Source organism: Phacochoerus africanus, chromosome X (genome assembly GCF_016906955.1).
Source record: "Phacochoerus africanus isolate WHEZ1 chromosome X, ROS_Pafr_v1, whole genome shotgun sequence".
Classification (NCBI taxonomy): domain Eukaryota; kingdom Metazoa; phylum Chordata; class Mammalia; order Artiodactyla; family Suidae; genus Phacochoerus; species Phacochoerus africanus.
The window spans coordinates 27,190,995-27,215,746 of record NC_062560.1 but is presented as its reverse complement, the minus strand read 5'-3'; the positions used below and the strand labels follow the sequence as shown (position 1 = coordinate 27,215,746).

The window sequence follows — 24,752 nt, the reverse complement described above, 5'->3', positions numbered from 1 at the left end:
TCTTAGGTTGAATAAGAGCCCGATTCTTTTGCTGCCTTTAATTGCATAGTTTCCAAAGCAGGTTTCTTCATTTTAGAATTTGGGTCCATTTTCATAAAATGTGATGATTTGGTTATACTTAGCCAACAAGTTCACTGGTTGTTTAACTGTTTTAGCAGTTAGACCAGTTTTATTTCATTGACAAAAATCATAGCTCTATTCATCCAAGGACTGTTTCATCCCAGATTTTGGTCTATAAATGAATAATCTAATGAGATAAGTTGATTATCTATTGTATATCCTTTTTTATTGGATTGGAAGGCATGGGTTTTTTAAAAGTACTATTTTTCCAGGGCTTGGAGAAAAAAGAGTTGGTAATGAAATGTGCAGTCGTGCCCCAATTTCAGTGCTCCCATGCTGAAGTCAGCACATAATAGTTCAAACAGAAGCTAATGCTGAGATGCAAGCCTGTCAAAGGCTAAACCACGGATTATCTCAGTGATGCACCCATCTCTTTGAAGAAGGCTCCCTTTGGTGGCTTTTCAAGCAGTTGCTTGGCTACCTGTTTCCCAACAATATGAATCTATCTGCTCTTTCTTTCTCTCTGAAGACATAAGCACTACCTTGAAAGGTTTTATCCCTGTAACTCTCTTTGCTTTCATATATTTTTTGTCAATTATTTCTTGAAAAAAAAATTCTTAGGCTGTTTGCTGTATACAACCTTTATCTGAATCACTCACTTTATTCTATATACCCACCACAGGACAGGTTATCACTTTCTTTACTATTATCCTAGTACTAAACTAATCAAATTGTTATCCACTAAGAAAATCAGAAATCATTTGGTCCAAGTCCTTCTTCTCACAGATTGCTATAGTGCCAGGAAAGCGTAAGGAATCTTCCCAAGTTCCCTTAGTTGATTGGTGGCAAAGCAAGTCCTCAAAGTTTCTGGCACACCACACTGGCCACTACTGCATATACATGAAGTGATGAATAAAATCATGCCAAGTAGCAGAACTCTGACCCTCCAGGTACAGGCATCTATATTTAACTTGGGCAGCCCCTCACTTTGATGCTGACCACAAATATGTTTAGGGATTTATTAGAGCACCATGATCTCCTATGTATCATAATTGCATGCTAAATGGGTTTCTAATTTGGTCAACCAAGATGAGAGGGCTGGCTCTTTTCATTACCAGGGCCTGCTGATGCAAGCCCTATTTGTTAAAAAGACTATGCATCTTTTGGTCTTCAGAGTTTTATTTCCTGGGATTTTCAGGAGGTTAAATTTGGATAGATGCATCACTAGCACATACAGAAATCAATACATGCTTTCCCAATAATATTTGTATCTTTCCCAATGTTTCTACCCCCTAAATACTTCCCAATATATTTTAACTGGCTTCCACCTAAGAAAGCAAATGCAAACCAAAAATCTTCCCAAAGAAAATAACACAGGGCTTACAAATACGAAATCAGTGATTATATGAGAGTCATTTTCATCCCTATTTATAGAAGATTTTGCACTGTGTTAGGTACAAAGAGATAGCTTAATACATAACTCTTCTATATGTATGACAATGTAAAGATAAAGAGCATGTTACATTCTCTTTGAGTTTAATTTAGTCCCGGATCAACTATGCTGAAACTTTAATAATTCAGATATATTTATTTCCACTGCTACACAAAAACATCATGATGAGAACATCAGGTAAACAATCAGTTTGTTTATAGCTATGTACTGACTCATGACACTTGTCACAGTTTTTATACATGACAGAACAGGAGGATTTCAGGTGTAAGTAAAAGCAAACTGACCAAAATTTCTTGTTCTTTGGGTATTTGATTTGACCTAGAGAGACTGTCGAGCCCTTCAGTGGTATGCCATGGAATGGATCACAGAATTTTCAGTTTATAGTGTGTGGTTGCCCAAAGCCAGACAATGATTTGGTTTCAGCTGAGTGATAGGTAACAAATGCAATATGGTCAGTTTGCCCCAAAGTGACTTTTTATCAGAGTATACTTTAACCCTATCCTGTAAAAGTTTATTGGTTACATATTTTACTTGGTCAAAGTCAGCAAGAACTACTGCACCTTCACTGTAAATGTTCTCATGCTTTTAAAAAGAAAAAAAATGTGATTTTGGATTTTCTGCACAATATCTGAACCCGAACAAAAGATTACACAGTCACTCTTTATGTATGGGGACAATATGAATAGCCAAAATATTGTACTAAAAGTCAAAGGCTGATGATTAAATAATTATTTCCAAGTAAACTTCACTTAGAAACCACTTCTAACAATGGGTTCTTAAGAGGACTCATATTCAAAAGTATATATATGACTGTGACACAGAATTTTCAATTTAGAGTGCTAGATACAAACACTAACCTAACACAATGTTGATTTAGATGAAATAAACATTGTGTTTTCAGAAGGTTGTTTAGTAACATTTTATGACGAACACATTGATACCAGCATGGTACTCAAGGGTTTAAAGTTTGGCCACGACTACTATAGAAATCCCTTTTCAGAACTTCTCCTATAAACTATCCGTTATGGGAACTCTCACTAATAAGAGATTTTGAAAGAGTTTATTACGAATAGGTAGTCTGTACTTGGATACCCACAAAAGATTTTCTGTCTCTTATCTGGACTCCCCAAGAGGCGAGTTATGACATATTACTGTCAGTAGAAGAAGACAATGGCATACTAGATCCACTTCTTTTACTGTAAGAAGACAGATGGATGTTTGAAAATCTTCAGAGGCAAATAAAACTTCTGAAATCAAAACTAAACATCAAATCGGAACAATAATCTTTTCAGTATGTGTGTCATTCTTAATTGCAGCACAATCGTACATTCTCTGAAACAACCCCAAAATAATCAAATGATGCAAAGAATTAACGACTTCCTCTTTAAAAAGTGAGCCACATTGATTAGAAAAAACTAACATGTTCTAATGTCCTTTCCTACGGAGAGTAAAAGCTTGCTGGTCCCATGGACAATATAGATTAACTCCTAGACAAATTAGACAAGATATTCAGGCCAGAAAGTATTTGCTCTGAAGAATGATAAGTGAGGAAAACCACAGTATTTTTTAGTGCAATATAAGCACATTGTAATGTCATTTAGTGACTTTGTTTCAAATGCCTTTGTGATTTTAAACGAAAACTAAGTTGAAGAAATTTATGCATGCATTTACATCAGAACTTACCCGTCCCTCCATCCTTCCTCCTTCAAACAAACAAGGATGAATGCTTCATCTCATTCATAGATGAAAGACACTCCTTCTTTGCTTTTAATATGATTCCTCTTTCTTTTTTTCCTGCTGGTTCTACAGTATATGAACATCCTTCCCTGGACTGTGTATAAACATGCTTAAATATTCACCACAGGAAAAATATACTAAACTACATAATATAAAACCTAAAGCAAAAAATAAAGACCCTGAACAGCACCCCTCTTTCCTTCAGAATTAGAGTTCTTAGAAGAATTGTTCATAATTGTTTTACTGGCCTTGTCACCTTCTCCTCAAGTTGGCTTTCATCTATTTGCAAATCTTTACTAAACATACTCTCAGCAAAGTGGCTCACGACAATATTCAAATACAATGGACTTTTTCACTTTCATTTTACTTGACTTCTATGGAACACTTTATCTTTTCAACAATTGTCTTTTTGAATCTCATCTTCTGTACATTTAGAAAAAACATGCTTTTCCATTTTTCCTTTTCTGCCTTAACTGTTCCTTCTCATTGTCCTCTTAGAGGTGCTCTTCCTCTGTTGACCACCTAAATATTGATAGGAATGCCAACGGATGTTTCTGCTTCATCTCCTTCTTCTACTCATATCCTCTGTAGACAACCAATAATTTTACTATTGCCTGTGTGCTGATAATTCCTAAATCCATGTATCCAACTCACATCTTTAAGCTGTAGATCCATGTGTCCAACTTCTGAAATATCTCCACTTACTGTTCTCAGGCAACACATAATTAAATATCTCAGCTTAATTTATTATCTTCTGTCCAAATGCCCTCCTTTCCCATTATCTCAAGCAATAACATCACCATACTTCTCAGCCAAAAAGCTAAGAACCATCTTTTATTTCTCTTATTCCTTTATTCTCATATAAAATGGATAACCATAATAAAGATATAAACCAGAAAGGAATGAAAAGTTCTCATATTTTCCTCAGATTGTTCATTGGCCCTTTGATTTTCCACTTCAAATACCCATCTTATGATGCTATAATGATTGATATATGATGAAATCAGCAATAAATTTCAATCTAAGGGCACATAATAATACCTAATTCACAGGGTTGTTTTAAGCACTAAATCTAACAATACAAGGAAGCATTACCAGAATGTATGATACAGAGAACATGCCAAATACATGTTGGTTATTATTAATTATTCATACACTAATGGTGTGGTTTCCTTCGCATGACTGCTAGAGTAATCATTCTAAATTTTAAGAAATTAAGTCACCTTCTTATTCTATGCACTTTAAAAAAAATTTATTGGGTCAGGGAGATCTACTCAATGATCTGTAATAATCTACATGAAAAAATAGATATATGAATATTTATTTCATGCATTTTTAATAGCTCTCTACTTATACATGTACAGTCAAAAATCTTCAGAGAAGGTACAAAATGATCCTGATAGTATGACATTTGTCTTTTATCTTGGCCTTATCCTTTGTAGCTCTGTGGACAAAATAATTACTTTTATACCAAAATTCAAACCTCAGAGCCTTTCTCACACCATTCTCTCTTCCTAGAATGAAGCATGCTCTACATGTGTGTATAGATATACGCATGTTCACATGCTCATGTGTGTGCACCCATACACTCACTCACATATCACTGGTTGCCTAATTAACATGTTAAAATTAGCTTACTCCAACTGACCCTTGGTCCACCCACTCATAAAACTGTGCCCTACATATATGTCTATTATAACACTTGTAACACTTGTAAAACAACCCACATTTAACAATAATGTCAATGATTCTCCAGGGAATAGTGCAAGATAATGACTCCTATGACTTAACTTCACACACTAGTTATCTACCTCTGTCTGATGGGTGGTATGTAATGGTAGGACATGTACTTCACTCATATTTGTGGTCCCCAAATTTAGCTCCATGAAGAAGCACATTTTTGGTCCTGAATATATATTCATTGAATGAATGGACAGATGATAGTTTCCTTCTTTGTGAAATTTTAGATTTCTGCTTACAGAACTCATATATTTTCCATGATGGGCCCTTGAATAACAGGAAAAAAAGAAAAAAAACCACAACTATGGCCTAGAAAAACCTATGAGAACACCAGCAATTCATTCTGAGTCTTCATCAACGATAGCCTTCATGTATGCCATATCTGTTTTTTGGTAATAATGATACTAGAGCAATAATTTTTAATATGAAAATAAAAATATGGTAAATACACCTTTACACTATAAAGTCTTTCTTATAAAAATACATTTTAAATTCACTCGAAACATTCATTCTCATTCTTTTGACAAGTATTACTATGCTCCTCCAGAGTTCTGAAAGTGACTGTTTTGTGAAAAAGCTGTTAAAGTACTGAGTAAATAACACAGGTTTTGAAATTATCATAATTATACATATTTACATAACAGACAACATCTTCAAGGAATTTTTACCTTAATTACATAAAATCTCACATATGGGGTTTCTATTTTCTTTAGTCATGAGTTATTTTTAATCTTCATGGTCTACATTCAGTATAAAATAAATAATGATCTATTGTCTCTCCATGGAATTTTGATAGGAAGCGAACTGTTATCAGGAATAAAATAATACTTAGAATCTTCCTAGAACAAAATGATATTCCAACTAGGTAATAGATAATTTATGGGACCCTGATTTTATAACTTTTGTTGGCCTTCAATTCTATGTAATGACCTTAATTTTTTCTGGGTAACCAAACTCATCTTGTTGTAATCATATTGATTAGGATTTTATTTGGATTTTATTTGCAAGTGTATGAAGAGATGGGGCCATTCTCAAATAGCTGAAATATGAGTTATGTATGCTCAGTCACTTTAGCTTTTATCCTTGATAAACAGACCTCTCTCTTTGCTTGCTATTGATTACATTAATGTTCTGGAGGGTCTTATCTTGGGATGACTTTTAATTTACATGCTTACTCTCTTCCTACTCCTAGCTCAGGCTACCCCAAGGATTAGTCTATATATCAGTGACTCTCAGATTTATGACTGATACCCTCTCTTTTGAATGTTCTATACTCTTCTAGGTAGGCACTTGAAATGCAGCATGCCTCCAACAAAATAGGACCAAGGTCTCCTGTCTTATAAGTGCTCCAATATGGTCTATTGTCATCAGCCATCAAACTGGTTAGCCTAACCTCTCAATATATCCTGGTTTGCTCATTGTTTCATCTCTACTCACTTTGTAGGTTTTTTCATAATTTCTCACTATTACAATAGCTTTCTAATTAGCCTTCTTTTCCATTATTTTTTTTTAACCCAGCCAACTCTGCAAACTTCCACTAGAATAACCTAATTGTGCAGCAGCTCAAAACCCTCCAACAGCTCTCCATAATCTGTTAGGATACAGTCCAAATTCTTGCATGTGGCCTTTACGGCCATTCATTATCATCTCATGTTTACTGTTTTATTCACTTATGTCAGTAATTCTTTATGGAGTCAAGATGGCTCAGTATATATAACATTTTTGTGAATTCTTTTCACATCATCTGAGCTATTCTTGCCTTGCCTGCCTCTGCTTATCCACCATTAGCTGCATGGTCTAGCCATACATCCTTCAGGATTACCTCATCCATGAAGTCTTTCAAAATCCACAATACAGCTACGAGTGGTCTGTTTTTGATTTTCATTTTCCTTTCATAATTTTAAACAATCTAATTTATCATGCTGTAATTTAAATATGTATTTATTTCTTCTCTCATGAAAACATGCTTCAAGTGAAAGAGAATGCTATACATTTTTATATTTCCCATGACTAATGAGGTTTATGACATCTTGTATGTGAAATGTCATGTTTGCCAATGAATGAATGAATGAATGAACGAAGTGAAAACCCATCAGAAAAACATAACCAGATTTAGAGCTCCAAATATAAAGATGAGATGTCACTAGGTATATGAGGGAAACTGTCCTTTCCCGGTTAAAAATTATATCTAATGATTTGAAATAAAGGAAAGTTGTTTGGCATATGTTATGAAAATTCAGTGCAATGCACTCTAGGAGAAATACTGAATTTGTAAAGGAAATCACATGGCTTTATGTCTTGGTGGTGGCAATAAATGTTTATAGAGTTAGGTATACACAGAAATTCTCTTTTACCTTTCTGATCTTCTGTCCTGTGGTTTAATAAGGGAGAATTGCAAAAAAGAGTAAAAGAAGATAAATAAGGACAAGACTATCAGTAAACCATTGTGTTGATGTCAAACATTAAAATGAGGTTAGAAAGAGTTGGAAACAATGAATATGAAAGAAAATAAGTATTTTCTTTTGAAAATGAGAAAAGTTAAGAGTAACAGTTTTAAGCAATTCAATATGATTTTTAATAAATCATTCTAACTGATTTAATCTCTTTAGTCTTATTAAGCACTTATGAGAAGGAACATTTCTTGTACAAGCAGTAGCAACATGGTTCAATGGATGAAATAGTTTAATATCTGTAAATTTAGGTATGTTTGTTAAAATATTTGAGATGTACAGATTCAAGTGCAACCTGGCAAAAATAGTTTTTAGAAAGATATTAGGAACCATAACCTTTTTTATCATAGGTGTACCAAGAGAGAAAGGGCCCTGAAATATATACATCTCAGATTCTTCCTCTATGATTTAGTCCTGGATATTGCCCGACTCAAGGATAAGTGCATTTATTTTTTTTTTCTTTTTAACAATAGTAAAACACATTTCAAAGATGACCCTGTGTATCCAAATATGAAGATAACAGGTTCATTTATATCCCTTTTCTATATAGATATTGAACAGGAACACTTCATCCTTGAGAAGACATCTACCCTTACAATACTATCAAGGTTGGTCTAAATTTGATGAGAAAATGTCAAGCCCATGCCATCATTTCAACATATACTGAAGTTTGTTTTTTTTTTTTTTTCCTGGCATTTTCTTCAAAATCTACAGTTAATTTAGAGCTAAAGAACATCTTATTCCAATGGTGGACATTTAAGTATTCCTTCCTAAGGAATCATTGTTCTTTTTCAACCAAAGTAATTTCTGAATAAAGTAGTTACCTCCTTCAATCAAATAGATACATTTCTATTTGTTTGTTTTCTTCATCCTAATTGGTGAGATATTTCTATTTAGTAGTCTACAGAATCTTCTGAAATACAAAAAGAGATTACTCATTACCTTCACTGTCCAAGAGGCTCAGTGTTTTCCATGTATAACATGTCTGGATTTTACACAGAAACCTAGTCTTTCTCAGTCCCGACTAACTCTAGTACACAAATTCCGCTAAAGAACCTGGCAGACTGATCATATAACCACAGAATATAACAACTGAAAGAAATAAGGCATCATCCAAACCAATACTTTCATCCTATATACATAAAATATAAAGGCAGTGTTACATATAAATCCTTAAAATTTTGTAAGAGAAATGTAACATGGATATTAATTGAAATAAAAATACTTGATTATTTACAGAAACGACCAAGCCTTGTTTGTCTGGGTTCAAATCGCCAAACCATCTGTTCTAAACAACTCTAATTTTAATAGATTCATGTCAGGGTGATTTAGTTTAAAAGTGAATAACGAGAAATTGAGAGCTTCTCTTCAATGATAAAATATAAATATGAGTGAAAAATCATGGTCACAGTTGAGAAGCAGCATGCTGAAAATATTCTAACTCAAAAATGTAGATAAAATGTTTGGAAATGAATGCTAGAAATATTTCTTTATGATTAACCACAGATTTACTTGTGCTTCTTAAATAAAACTTCGCACAGTTTAATTGTTTGTATCACAATGTAATTAAATTACAGTACTGGTGAACACAGAACTTTAAATTATAAGAATAGTGCATGTTTATTAATGAGAATATAAAAATGCAAAGAACAGCATAAAATAAAAAGACAATACTTCTATTATCCAAATCCATGTTTTTCTATGTGCTTTTATTTTTAAATTTTTACTCAATTTTGTTTTAAAAAGTAAATATTTAGGGCTCAATACTGTCCATTAGGCATTGTAAAGTTGAAAAAAATTTGTAAACATAAATTCTTTAAGATACTTGCAATTGAGTTATAAGGAAAGATATGTACAGAGAAAAAAGAGAACACCAAAACTTACAATGTCACTTCAGGATATGTTCTACAGACTAAATTTTCTAGCTAACCTGTGGAAGAAAGTGCAGTTATCTAGAGAGTTGGTTTCACTCAGGCAGGTCTAACACTAGGCTCTGAAGAAAAAGACAGTTGATGGACGTTTTATTAATGAGATATAATATGAGGAAGAAATAAACTGAGATATGACCTAAGGAAAGTACAGTAAGAAGAAAAGGGTCTTACTCAGAAAAAAATAGGACTAAAGGAAAATATTAGGTAAATGAACATATATATTTCTAGAGTGCCTTAAAGAAAAAAAAAATGGTACAATCAAAGCAGAGTGATCATAAGAATAGTCTGGCAACAGAATGCAAAACAGCCTAGAGTGGGAAGAGAAAAGAGCCAAGAGACATGCTAAAAATTATTGCAATAAATCAAACACAACAGATTGAAGCCTTAGTGAAGGTGAATCAAAGAGAAAGACAAAAGTGCAGTAAATAATGTAATATGATTAAGATTTTTGAAAACTAAAAATGTATTTTTTTTCCTTTTCACTGGAAGCATGTGGAAAGAGGACAGGAAATAGATATAGGTGAGAGAAATGCGTATCTCTATTTCCCCTTCCTTATGCTTCAGTCAAAAGGAAAATGTTCCATAAAATGTAAGCAGTAAGGACCTTCGGTCTCCATTTTCAACACTAAGAGGAAGTTCTTGTGCAGGGTAACTGTGGAAATACAAGAGAATATAGCTCAGCTTATGAAGCAAGCTGACATGATTAGGCACAGAGATGACTTAGTCTGCCCTTCTGTGCCTTCTTCAGTTTTTGTATGCCAGCAACTGGGCGCATTATAAAGAGGATCCAGTAATCTCACACTGGAGAAATAGCCTGTACCTGGAGAAAAATGGCAGACAAGGCAGGAGATTTTAGGGATGGGTTTATAGTGGCTAAATAAGTCAGGGATCTTAATGAGACCTTAACCAAGATGAGATAATCTGGACTATTAATTTTACCAACTGTTCATTTCAACCATCAGATACTAGTCAAGAACCCAATAAAAGGATTCTGCCATTAATCCCCCAAGAACCAGCATGAGGTGAAGTGTTCCACTTCCTCTCATCTACACAATGTCATAAGAGCCACTTCACACTTCAGATGCTATTTTAGGGAGAAGTACAGGAATCTCAAATAGAAAGCCATCTTCAAATGAGACTGAGTTAAAGCTAAAGAGACTGATTAAATTGTAAGATTAGAATGACTTTATTTATTTATTTATTTATTTATTTTTGCCTTTTCTAGGGCTGTTCCCGCAGCATATGGAGGTTCCCAGGCTAGGGGTCCAATCAGAGCTGTAGCCGCCAGCCTATACCAGAGCCACAGCAATGCGGGATCCAAGCCACGTCTGTGACCTACACCACAGCTCACAGCAACACCGGATCCTTAACCCACAGAGCAAGGCCAGGGATTGAACCTGCAACCTCATGGTTCCTAGTCAGATTCGTTAACCACTGCGCCATGACAGGAACTCCTAGAATGAGTTTAGCTCAAATAATATCAAAATTAGTTTACCTCAGCCCCAGTAGGAATGGAGATCAAAACAGTTTCTGAGAATAAAGGACTATATTACTCTACTTATTTATAAGTGAAATGTTAGTAATTTGTGACTCCATTACCAAAATATAACTACTTTTTTCCTTTTATTGTTAAGGCCTGCTAATATCATGAACCAATGATGGTAAGAGTCAATAGAACAATTTTCTTTCTTTAAAGAGTAGTCAGAGAATCCATGTATGTGGGGAAAGTTGGGCCCTCTGAGCCAGGTAAACTTCTACCATTTTTTGTCCTGTAGAAGGTCACTGGAAGGGGAGCCATACAGCATTTAAATGGAAGTTGGGTGGGAGCAGAAAAAGAATTTGAATAGACTCTCAAGTTGGTGAGACCCAGCATTCACTAAACATAATGGAAAGAAAACAGGAGCACCACCTAAGGAAAGAACTAGAAAAACTGGTGCAAGTACTTCAACCAAAACAACAAAAAACCATAGTTTCCCTTCTTCAGTGCTATAGTAACCAAAGAATATGACTATGGTGCTAGGATATCTACAGCATCGTTCCAGTTCTAACAAAAACATTTCACTTTTTCATAATATTCCTTCTCTTTCTAGTACCACTGTCCCATCTAGGTCTTCATCTCCACTCACCTAGAATATTATGGAAATCTCCTAATTGGAATACCAAGCTCTAGTCTTTCCAACCAGATAATAATCATCTCCACAAGAGTTAGACCACCTTATGTTTATCATCTTATCCCCCATCATGTCTAGAGCCCAAAGCGCAAGTGTGTGGGAGCTGTATCTATACTCCCTTTCTTTAGTCGTGACAAACGCTATTCATTGGCTCGATTATTCTTTCCTTCACTAGGCTCAGTACAGCATACCATAAGCCTCCACTGATTTAGAAATTGGTATTATATGATTAAAAAGCCTACATTTTTAGACTGACACACAGTAGGACTACATAAACATTTATTGAATTGAAGTAGTGTATAGATCCAGAATTGGAATTTGCAGGTGCATGAAAAGTTATTCCTATAGACAGTAAGGAATCAGATTCAGAAACAAAACAAATATCTAATCATTTCCAATCTTGATACCAACCCAAATATAGCTCTAGCTAAATTATTAAGATTAATCTTATCTAAGTAAAAGTAGATTCCTAAGACTAAAACTAACAATTTCAGTGGGATTCGCAAAGCAAACAAAGAGAGAACCTGAGATGACAAAGCATATCAGCATCATTTGTTTTTTTTTTTTTGTTTTTTTTTTTGATGATCTTTTGCTTTGGTTTATAAATTCCTAAAAGCACAAAATGGATGACAGTGTTCATCAAGGAAGAACTTCCACATTGTACTCCATTTGAGGATATAGAAAAAGAGACTCAGGTAGGAATGTAGCTCAGCAGTTGGAAAACAAATAGGCAAACAAGGACAAGCAGTGCCTTTTCTCAATCAATGGGATCCTGGTGGTGTCAACCACACATCAACTCCCCCGAACTCCCCACATCAGTCCAAGGCTGGGCATAATACCCAAGTTTAGCCAATCAGGCACTCCTCCGGGAACTTGGAAGGAAAATCATTAGAATAGGTTATCTTGATTACAATAAGACTCCTCATAAAATTCTTCATCAAATCCTTCATAAAACTCTTCATAAAATTGAGACTCTTCATAAAAGTCTGATACTGCACTGCCTAGAAATGACCTTTTCCTGTCCATCCTTGGGGCCTAGGATAGACAGCAAAAAACAAGAGTCCTTCTGTTATACTCTCTTTTCTTTGTTATTGTAGGTCAAGTCAGGTTCTCTTTCTTTCAATCCAAATACCAACACTAACAATACAAAGGAGGACCCACTTCTGATGGAGACTTCAACAGGATTCCCTGGTAAGCATTTTCAAGACCTGAAAAGTTTTAGTAGTTCTTTTTTAATCTTCACACACCCCAAATATTTAATACATGGTGACTTGATTTTTAAGTTTCAGTTGTTTATTTTTTTTATTTTATTTTATTTTATTTTATTGGTCTTTTTGCCATTTCTTGGGCTGCTCCCGCGGCACATGGAGGTTCCCAACAGTTGTTTAAATAATATATTTTTTTATGTATCAACAGTTCTTTTTTTTTTTTTTTTTGGCTTGTACCTGTGGTGGCATAGGGAAGTTCCTAAGCTAGGGGTCAAATCAGAGCTGCATCTGCAACCTACACCACAGCTCACAGCAATGCTGGATACTTAACACACTGAGCGAGGCCAGGGATTGAACCCACATCCTCATGGACACTAGTCGGGCTTGCTAGTGCTGAGCCACAACAGGAACTCTGGACCAATACTTATTTCTTATCATACCTGATATAAATAATAATATTCTCTACAAAGTACTAGGAGCATTAGTTATGGGGAAACATATTTAGAAAAGTAAGGAAAAACAGAAGTGAGTGTTTTAACACTAAGCTATTATTACCTTCATGAGTCAATATTTTAAAACTTTTTCCTACATTAAAATCATTTATACAGGGAGCTATATCTAGTCATTTGTGATGGAGCATGATGGAGGATAATGTGAGAAAAAGAATGTGTGTGTATATATATATGTGTGTGTGTGTGTGTGTGTCTGTGACTGGGTCATTTGCTGTACAGTAAAAAACTGACAGAACGCTGTATATAAAGGAAATAATAACAAAACATTAAAAATAATAAAATAAAATAATTTATAGCCTATTTATTTTCCTCTATCTTTATAAATTATTAACTACTTATTTTTCAGAGTATACCAGTTATTCAGCAAAAATATTAGTAACCCTGAAGTGTTTCTGTAACTTTTCAAACTTCCTCCTATCAATCACATTCTCATCCATATTAAATATATCAGGAGGACCAGACTTATATGACCACTTGCTACTTTTGGCTCATAATGCCTCAGGCTTGAGCAATGAACATGGGAAAACATGGCATTAGAAGATAGGAACCAGGATCCAGGGGAATCACTGCACAAAACAAACTGCACAAGGTCATGCGACACAACCGAGGTCCATCTGTGTCAGATCCAGGTTTAATATCCCAGCCTCTGTTTCATTTGTGGTGCTGTCAACTTCCCAAGTACCAGGAAAGGAATGGTGGGAGGTGTTAATTAGGGTGCTGATTTCTGCTGCTTCAAAGAAAATTATAAACACTCTAAGGCTCATATAATAAAGAAAAAATTATGGCTCTTAAAGCACAATGTAAGCCAGACAAGAGTCTACTCAGTCTGGAAGGAATCTGTATCTTTTTCGTGCTTTTGACAATTAAAAAGCAGGGTGTAAAAATGAAAAACTTTTTTCTAAAAAATCTGTCTTCAGGAAACATAAAGGAAATAAAACATGAGGATATAAAGAATATAAATGTGTTTTATATTGCTAGGCATTCAAAAATATTTTTCCAAAGATAACAGAAGACTTCATAAATTTCAAGAGAATCCCATATACAACAAAGCTTCTAGGTATGGTTCATATCCCATGCACTCTAAAAACAGTAACCTATTCCTGAATTATAAGAGAAATGAACTGATATAGGACAAGATGGTCATGGGGTGATTTGTTCTTGAGCAAAGTAAGAGCTATTACCTCTAATAAAATTTCATTCCTACTTGTAAATCTACACACCCCACGTGTCAACTTGATACAACAATGGTAATGGCCAGTGGAGCTGTCACTGGTTATTTTTGGGAAAACAGAACAATTTTAAAGGCACCCTCTAGCATGGGAACAAAGATAAGAAATAAAAATTAGTTGCTGTAAAAAAGTCTTGATAAAATTACGTGACAGAAGAACAAAGGTTTCTCTGAAAAATAAGAATAATGGCAATGAGGTGTGTGTGTTTGTGTGTATGTGTGTGCTGTGTTGTGTGTTCTCTAATAAAACTCTGAAGAAAAAAGGGCATGATGGGTGAATGTGTTCGGCGTGCTGCTTAGTGACTTCCACAACAGTCTGTAGTTGAAGATAGCCACTGGAATAGCCATTGGAAAACATTTATAAAAGTAATACATAAATCTCAATTACCAAACAAGTGATTAACATACGTTTACATCATAGATACATTTTTATCATTTAATTTCTTTGATTGGAATAAAGGAGCTCATTTTAAAACAACCTACAATTCGATTAAGTTTCCAAATAACATTTTCCTTTCATCACTGGGGCAGAAGAAACTCAAAAATTAAACTTATCTCTTTCAAATGTACATTACATTATGTAGTAGGTAGTAGATAGTATCATGAGTAACATTTCAAAACGTTTCACTATGTATTTCAATTTCTTCCTGCACTAAATCACACAATTACAAAGATATCTGATACATATTTCCCTAATTATAATATGCTTCCCTTACAACATGAACATCATTAAAGCAACTCACCTGAACTGGCTAAGCAAAGAAAACTGTGTGGCTGAATCTTAAGAGTTTTAACAGTTTCTTGAGAATTCCCTTTGTGGCTCAGTGGTTAATGAATCCGACTAGGAACCATTATGTTGCAGGTTCGATCCCTGGCCTCGCTCGGTGGGTTAAGGATCTGGCATTGTCGTGTGCTGTGGTGTAGGTCACAGATGCGGCTTGGATCTGGCGTTGCTGTGGCTCTGGCATAGGCCAGCAGCAACAGCTCTGATTAGACCCCTAGCCTGGGAACCTCTATATGGAAAAGACAAAAGAAAAAAAAAAGACAAAAAAAAAGAGTTTTAACAGTTTATTAAAACAAGACTAAATGCATTTGCTGGGGAACGGGGGAGATTAGGCAGGAAGCACTCTTTTGCACAGAACAGAAAAACTGTCTTAAATCTAGCTATTTTTATCCAGTTCTGACCTAAGTTCCTGACCTAGACAATTACAACAGAAATGTAAGCAATATGTCCTTCACTCACTCACAATGCAGGTGGAGTGATTGTTCTAAAGACCTGAATGACCATTATATTCCTTCTGGTTAAAATCTTCTCTGGCTTCCCTTTGCCTACAAGATGAAGCCCAAACTCTTCGAAACGCCATAAATGTTCTTTACAGCATGGCTTTGACTTGCCTCTTCTGTCTCATCTTATTAACCTCCCACATCCCATAGTGGATTTTCCAAATACCTGAACTTTTCAGCATCTCCTGAACAGCACAAGAATTTTAATTATTTCATGCTTTCATATCTGTTGTTCCCTGTGCCAGAAATGGCTTTCTTGCATCTCACCATACCAGGAAAATTCCTCATTGGCTTCTAGAAACAACCTCAGATGAATTCTTTCCTATCCTCTTTACAGTTTTTTTTAAGGCAGTCATTATTTTTGTTTCTACACTACTTTAGAGGTATGGCTCCAATAGTATCTCACAAAATTTATCCTAGTGGTTTGCTTTCATGGCTATCTCCTTCTTTCAGTTGAAGAAATCATTTCTGCCTTCCAAATGCCTAGTAAAGTGCCTGGCACAATAGATGGAGAGTGGGTAAAAGCTACTCAAGGAATAGCAGATGGAAGAAAGCCTTACATAAAGATTTGCCTCATTTCAGGTACTACATGGTGGTGTACACAAAGCAATTTGAGTTCTTAAAAAATTATGTGACTGATAGGAGTATAGGATATAAAAACATCTGTCATCAAAAGTTTCATTGTTTAGTTTACCAACAGTGATGAAATAATGTTATGTGGACTAGGCTAACATTTAATAAAAGTATTATGTATTCTCATAGAGAAGACATTAATAGAAATAGAGAATAATTAGGAAAATCTAGTAATATAAAACCAGTGATTATAAGAACATTTAGAAAATTCTGTATTACTCAAATCTATACTTCATTACATAATAAAATTTGTAGGCTTCTTTTTTATTGATTATGTCAAGAGGATAATATTTAACTAATTAATTTATGATTCTTATTGTATTACCATGTTAAACTTATTATTATACATCAATGATTATTAATACATCTATATATTATTGTAATTAGGGATTGCAATCCTCAGAACAACCTTACAAGTATATTTTATCAGCATTTCTATTCCTTAAATGGGAAGATAAAGTTTGGGGTAACTGTTTCAAAGCGTTGAAACCAGGATTCAAACATAAGCAGTCCGAGTCCAATATTATGCTATGCTCAAAGAGTAAAAGTTGATGATGGGGAGAAAATTTATATTAATTATTGTCCTTCCCACCCTACCATCTTCATTGTAAACACTGTTATGTTCATTCATCTTAGATTCTAGCAAGCCTCTTAACTTGTATGAAATAAACTATTTGGTGGAACATTTCAGTGATGAAAGAGTTCTAGCTTAACAATGAGAAAATATTTTCTTTCAGTTAAACAACCAACCCCATATCTAATTGTGATTGAGAAGCTAACATCTGCCTCATTTCAACAAGGCATTAATGCTTTGTTTTGAGCATGTACTATTTCTTAATCTGAGTCAAGGACGTTTGGAAAATCTTATTTTATTTTTCTTACTAGTAGTATGTAACATACAAAGAAATATTTAACACTTAAGTGTTTTTAAGATTAAAGCAACAAGGAGCCTAGAAGGCCTTTAAAATATAGCCTAGGGGACTTCTAATTCCAGAATGGCAGTATAAGGAGTTGCATAGCCCCACTCCCAAGGAAACAACTGTGACTGGTAAGAATAATTAAAATGCACACAAAAAAACCAACCATCTAAACTGTCCTAAAGACGTACAGCAAATTAGCCTAAAGGGATGTAACACAAAAAGAACATTTGTTTAAGAAACTCTACTAAATCTCAATATGAACAGGGACAGTGTATGCCACTTGAGTCATCACCTGTTCCCTCCTTCCCTCCACCTTCCACATCTCAGCAAGATGATGAAAGCACCAATCTTGGCAGATGTGGTCAATAAAATAGGGTTCCCTTTCTCCCCACATTCCAGTCAAGGGTTATGTTATCTTCCCAAGGTAGGCAGGATAACAGCATTTCTCATCCACTGCAGTTCCGTGTTGTAGTGGCTAAATTCCTGGTGAGAGCAAATGAAAGAATGGAGTTTCTCTTCCCTCTGCTCATTTCTCACTCAAAGGGCAAAGGTGTGATATGCTGAGAATACTGGAGCTGAGGCCCAATCAACCATCTCATTCACAGAGCACAGGTAAGATAAGAAGACCAAAGACTACAGACTCTACCCAGCACACTGCTCATAAAGAAAGTGTGCCAGTCTAAGAGAATCAGCTTGTTGGTCCTGCCCACCACCCACCACCACTTGGAAGCAAAGATTCAGAGATTTTGCCCAGGGGAAGAATTAATCAGTAAGAAAAAAGAAGCAATCTCCATAGGAACTGACTGTATTTGAAAAAAAGTATGGGAGAGTTAAAGCCTAAGGGTACTGTTACAAACAATGGAGATTTTAGTGGTAAGCAATTAGGAGCAATAAGATAAATCATTGGATTGCTAGTTTACCAGAGAGAATACAGGGGAAGAAAAAGGAAAGAGCCTTTCTGACATCAGGAAAAATTCAAAGATGTACCTCAAAAACTGCCTTGCAAAAGGGTATGAGTTTAACTGAATTAGATTATAGAGTGACTTATAGCCTCAGATATTTTCCAAAACAATAGAGCAATAAGCAGACAATTAATGGAGTCTAAAAACTGGGTTTAGCACCAACCAAAGGCAGAGAGCTGTAACAAAAAGATCAGGGAAAGAGAAAGACAAAGAGAGACCTCCTGAAACTTTTATCAGCCCAGGCTGGGTATGTGCATGACTAAAGCCACAGCCCTGAGGAGGGGCATCAGAGGCTTCACACTGTGGGGGGGAAAATACTTCATTAAAACAGTTCAGCAAATCACAAGACAAATAAACAAAGAAACAAAAGCAAGGGTACCCAGTGTGTATGTGGGGGAGATGTTACTATTCAGAGTTGCTATAATATATTATTATAATGTCCAATTTTCAACAAGAAAATTGAGACATGCAATGAAACAGAAAAGCATGTTCCACACACAAGAAACAAAGCAAGCAACAGACACTGCTTGTGAATAAGAACAAGTGTCAGATTTAACAAAATTATCAAAGCAGTCATTATAACTATGTTCAAAACAATAAAGAAAATATGTATTAAAAGTAGAATAAGCCATGATGACAATGTTGCATCAATTAAAGATATTGATAGACATTAGAAATTAGTATAAATAACCAAATGAAAATTCTGCGGTTAAAAATTTCAATAAATGAAATAAAAAGTGTGCTAGAGTGATTCAATAGTAAATTTGAACTGGCAGAAGAAAGAATAAGTAAACTTTAGGTAGATCAACAGAGAATATGCAATCAGAAGAACAGAGAGAAAAATGAATGAAGAAAAGTTAATAAAGCCATATAGAAAGTTGTGACACCATTCAGCAAACAACATTCATGTAATGAAAATATCAGAAGGAAAGGAAAGAGAGAAAGAAAGGAGCAAAGAAAAATATTTGAGGAAACAGTACCTGAAACTTGCCAAATTTTATTTTTTTAAAAAATCAACCAACATATCCAAGCAGTCCAACAAACTGCAAGTATGAAAAAATACAGAGATCCACATCCAAACACATTATAGTAAAAATGCTGAAAGACAAAGAAAATTTTTAAACTAGCAAGAGGAAAATGACTCATCACTTACAAGGGAACTCCAATACAATAACAATTCATATCTCAACAGAAATTATGGAGGCCAGAGGCATTGGAAAACATATTCAAAGTGCTGAAAAAAAGAAACCTCAACCAAGAATCTTATATGCAGTAAAAAGACCCCTCAAAAATGATTAAATATTTCTTTGTCTTTCTGTCCTATTCATAGGTGTGAGGCAATGATTCTCCATGGAGCTGGTTGAGTAGATGCCTTCCCCATACACTCATTTTTCTATGGGTGGATTTCAAGGATCAGTAGGGCAGGTTAGTAAGCCAGACTGGTAAAAGTTCCAAGATTACTGGGAAACAGACCTATATAAGAACTTTGGTATTTACATAGTAAAAAATTTCCAATGCCTGAAATCCTATCCCCAACTACATAATTAAATACACATTTTTTTTAAATTGGATTTTATTACTTTTTGGTTTTTTTAGGACTGTAGCCATGACATATGGAAGTTCCCAGGCTAGGGGTCAAATCAGAACTGCAGCTGTCAGCCTATGCCACAGCTACAGCACCAGATCTGAGCCACGTCTGAGACCTATACCACAGTTTATGGCAGTGCCAGATCCTTAACCCACTGAGTGGGGCCAGAGATCAAACCTGCATCCTCATGATTACTAGTCAGATTCATTAACACTGAGCCACAACAGGAACTCCAAAAACATTGGATTTTAAAATACAACAGGTACAAAACCCAATTTTTTGGGGGGAAGGGGGAGGGTTCAATGTCCAAAGTATTTACTGGCTTCAATCAAAGGCATACAATTCTGGACTATTCATAGTTTGCCCTCTGGACAGGAACCAGCAGGATATTGTCAAGAATGTAATCTCCATTAATCTACTATAGAGCACTATACTAACTACAAATCAGGCATTTATGGTAGCACCCCCCCCCCCATCCATCCAAGGGAGATAGGTTCTAAGACCACAAGTGGATGCCTGAAACCATGGACAGTACTGAACCATATATGCAGTATTTTTCCTATACATACTTAAAGTTTAATTTATAAATTAGACCCAGTAAAAGATTATGAAAATTAATAAATAATAGAGCAATTATAACAATATACTGTAATGAACGTTATATGAATATGGTCTCTCTTGCTCTGTGAAAATATCTCATTGTACAGATTTAATGCCTTTTCCATCTTAATGTGAGAATTAACATGTTTTTTCCATCAAAGTAAGCCTTGGTTACTCCATTTTGTTCCTGCTTTGTCTGAGACACCCTCCTCCACCCATTCCCCTTTTCCCTCTCCTCCCAGTAACAGTTTGTTTCAAATTAGCCAAACTGAGAAGAATGTGCACCGGGACCTGACCCTACCAATGGGAAGGGGAAAGATGTACTGCCTGCATTAGGGATAAATAGTGGGTTCTTCTTTTGTGTGCGCTGGCGTGCTTGCCTGCTCTTCACCAACAGGGAGCACTTGTGCCTTTCTGCAGAAGTAAAGAGCCTTGTTGAGATCTCCCTGTGTTCATGTGTCTTTTCGACACTGATGATCCCAGCTGGGGGTCACTTTTCCTGACATTAACGAAGCAGTTATCATGCACTGTGGCCATAACTCTTGCAGTTTGAGGTATAACAGCAAAACTAGAATGATTTTCTTTTTCCTTCTTCATAATTCCACATATAGAACATTCATTCCATCTGTAGATCTTAGCAACCTCAGGGTATGATTTTTTTCTTCTCCTTAACTCCAGAATGTTCATTTTTTCACTTAAAGGAATCACTTTATGGCTTCTCTTTGGCATATTTGAATTGCCAACATCACTCCACTTTCACTTTGGGGCCATTATTAAGTAAAAGAAAGGTCACTTGAACACAAGCACTGTGATAACATGACAGTCCATGTGATAACCTAGATGGTGCCATTGACTAATGGGTGGGACATGCTGGACAAAGGGATGATTGATTTCCTGGGCAGTATGGAGACAGCATGAGATTTCATCACCATATTCAGAGTAGCACACAATTTACAAATTATGAATTATTTATTTATGGAATTTTTCATTCAATATTTTCAGGCTGCAGTTGACCATAAGTAACAGAAACCTCAAAAGGGGAAACCACAAGTAACTGGGGACTGCTGAACTCCCCTGGTTCATCAAAACTACCAAAGTCTGTCCTATATTTCTTTTTCCTTGTCTTCCTTTGGCCTTCTATTTTAGCTTCTCTCTTCCTACACTGATTTCAATATTCTAACTCACAGATCAAAATATAGTTGGCAAAAAGTGGATAGTTGACTATATTGCATGCTCAGATAGGTAGGTACTTCCAGAAATGTGTATAAGCAGGTATAGAGAGAAGAATCTAGAACACTGCATACTGAGAATGAATACTTCCATATACAAAGCTTGTACCAAAAGTACAAAGACTGATAAAGTGCTTATAAATACTGCAACTTGCTTATGGGTATATTAGCCTTCACTTATCATTCTCTACTTGGTATGTATTTTGAAATGTCCATTAAAAAGCTTAAGGTGGAGTTCCTGTCGTGGCACAGTGATTAACTAACCCGACTAGGAACCATGAGGTTGTGGGTTCGATCCCTGGCCTTGCTCTGTGGGTTAAGGATCCTGCGTTGCCGTGAGCTGTGGTGTAGGTCGCAGACGCGGCTTGGATCCCACATTGCTGTGGCTCTGGCATAGGCCGGTGGCTACACCTCCAACTAGACCTCTAACCTGGGAACCTCCATATGCCGCAGCTCTAGAAAAGGCAAAAAGACAAAAACATAAAAATAAAAATAAAATAAATAAAAAGTTTAAGGTAAAATGTCTCTAAGTACAGACTGCTTCTGACTTTCTAGTACGGTTAGAGGATATAGTAGTTTTATTTGAAGAAAATCCCACATGTGGCAAAATAGTAGTGCTGAGTAAAGGCTGACTAGGCACCAGAAACAGGTTTAGACTGTGTACATCAATCTCCACTCAAGAAGACAAAGAAAAGAAGAAGGTCTGTCCATACAAGCTGTTACGAAGTGTGGGGTCTACATACTGAGTTTTCATATTTAGGGTCAGGGAGCAGTAAAAGTAGTTGCCTATAGAAATTTTCCTAATACATATCAACACACTAATCTTGAAGCTTAGAAAGTAAACAGGTCATTGAAATTTTTGCCACAGAAACCAGACAGCATTTTAGAAAACATTTTGATGCCATTCATGAAATACCAAAATGCATAAATGTGATGAAAAAATCTGGAGTCAAAGGAATCCTAATAAGAGAAGAGGAGAAAATTAAGGTAAAAGTTAAAGGGAAGCTCAGTGAAATAAAACAGAAATGTGGTAAAAATCCAAAATGTAATAGAGATGGAAACACACAATTAGGTTATAAAGAGAATTTATACAACATAAAATCAAATCAATATGAATTTTTATTGAAATTTATTGCTTTTATTATTTCTTAACATTAAGCACACTGGCAAGTACTACCAATTATGACTTTAAGATGTCTCTACTTATTTTGCTTTTGATTTCCATTGTAATATCCATCCTCTAGAATCTTACCATCTCCTAAGTGAATCACTGAGGCAACCATTTACCTGGTCTCAGATATTACTGCTTAATCATATACTATATAGTATTATTCTTTAAATGATATATGTTTATCATTATACATAAATTTCCCAGAAGAAATTTTATTATAACACTCTTTAGTGTTAAGAATAATAATCCAACTTGGAAACAAAGCCTTTGTAGGAAAATAGAATGCGGGCACAGCTGCTCTGTCTCACTTCATAAGTTCATTCAAGAAGTATTTAATTTTCTAGGAAAATATACCCGTGTTGTACTTTACACTTTTATGGGCATAGTGAAAAAACATTCAAATTACCTCTAACCAATCAGAGTTAAATTGAGGTAAATTAAAGTTTCCTTCTACAATGGAAATTCATTTCCACATCATTGCTTTCAACTAACTCTATTGTAATATCATTCCCTTGTCTAAAAACATATTCTAGTAATTCAATATGAATTACATATAAAAACATATACAACACAGATTATGGAACGAAAATGATTTTCTCCTTATATCACATATTCATATCCAGAATTTCTGCTATTATATAACTAAACTTCAAAAGGGCTCAATTTTTGAAATTCAGACTGTTCTAGGACTTGGTTATATCTGAATCCATAATGCTAAGGCCTTGTGCACACATTAAAGTTTCTTTTTAATTTCAAGTATACAGTTTAGCTTTGCTTTTGAAATGATAAGTGAAAACCAGCCACATAATACTACCAACAAAAACCACTCTGCTGTGATATACATTTTCTGAAGGCTAGTTTATAATTAAAATTTTAAAGACATGAAATTATCCAGTTCCTACACTGGCATAAGTATATATAGCTTAACTACCTTCACTATATGACTTGTAATTACAAGGAAATCCATTCACTCATAACCTTAATGTGGTATATCATCACACCCTTCATCAATTTAAAACAAGCATGCTCATTAGACCAGGTGCTATGATTTCCAAATTGATTAGTAAAAGCACTTTATAGTTTGGCATAGCGTTTATAGTTTCTAAAACACTTTCAGAATTATTTCAGAATGGTTCAGTTAGTATTAAGTAAACATTTACCTACTGTGTTTGTTAAGTATTCTATTCCAGTAATAAAAACACTGTAATAATGAATATAATTAAAAGCATGTATTCACTTTCTTCAGAGGATAAAGTAAACCTGTATTTATTAAAAAGGAGCTGCCCTAATATAACATCTCATATATATAATATAAGGACCTGACATTTAATTCCATTATAAAAAATATGGGACACACTCTGAAACAAGACCATCTTTTTAATTTCATCCTAAGTGAAAATAGCCTCATATTACAGCTATTACAAATAATGATTTTAAGTAACCACTATCAAACTCATTTTAACAGTGTTATTTATTTTTTTTCTATAGCCTATTTCTTAATTGTTATTCCCCAATACAATTTTTTTTCTACTGTACAGCATGGTTACCCAGTTACGCATACATGTACACATTCTATTTTTGCACATTAGCAAGCTCCACCATAAGTGACTAGATATAGTTCCCAGTGCTACACAGTAGGATCTCGTTGCTAATTCATTCCAAAGGCAATAGTTTGCATCTAATAACCCCAAGCTCCCCATCCACCCCACTCCCTCACCCGTCCCCTCGGCAACCACAAGTCTATTCTCTAAGGCCATGATTTTCTTTTCTGAGGCAAAGTTCATCTGTGCCCTATATTGGATTCTAGATATAAGTGATATCATATAGTAATTTTTTCTCTCTTTCTGACTTACTTCACTCAGTATGAGAGTCTCT

General features: G+C 35.0%; 1 protein-coding gene across 1 annotated transcript in view; it reads right to left on the bottom strand.

Annotated features, from left to right (window-relative positions):
* Window positions 1-24,752, bottom strand: part of IL1RAPL1 (interleukin 1 receptor accessory protein like 1) — a 1,415,748-nt gene that overhangs the window by 878,558 nt on the left and 512,438 nt on the right. The window lies entirely within an intron of this gene.